Consider the following 497-nt stretch of genomic DNA (forward strand, 5'->3'; position numbering starts at 1 on the left):
AGGAATAAAAGGGACTCCGGAGAGACCTTGTGAGGCAGGAAAGCCATAAGGACTCTGCTTCGGAATCTTCGAGTGACAACAATGACCATAGGAAACGGGAATCGAGGCAATGAAACGCACTACATCAGAATTGGCAAGTGGTGAGGAGAGCTGCTCAGAAACCCTCCAGCATTTCCCAAGGCCCAGTTCGGTGATGCAAGACGAGGCCAAGAAGTTAAGGACGTGGATACTGTACCCAGACAAGCATACATGTGTGCGCCAAAACAACAAACTAGAAATGTAGTGACAGCACAGAAAAGATGCTTCATATGCCTTTGGGGTGGCCACCTATATACAGAATATGTGACATTAATGGTTGTGGAAGAAGCATTCACGGTGGTTACATAATACTCAGAATGCCACTGAAAATAATGGTGAAAATGAAAGATTTTGACAAACGGTTGAGGCCTCACAGCAACGATGACAAAGCGATCATTCACGGACGACAGCTTTGCTGG

Source organism: Penaeus monodon, chromosome 21, assembly GCF_015228065.2.
Source record: "Penaeus monodon isolate SGIC_2016 chromosome 21, NSTDA_Pmon_1, whole genome shotgun sequence".
Taxonomy (NCBI): Eukaryota; Metazoa; Arthropoda; class Malacostraca; order Decapoda; family Penaeidae; genus Penaeus; species Penaeus monodon.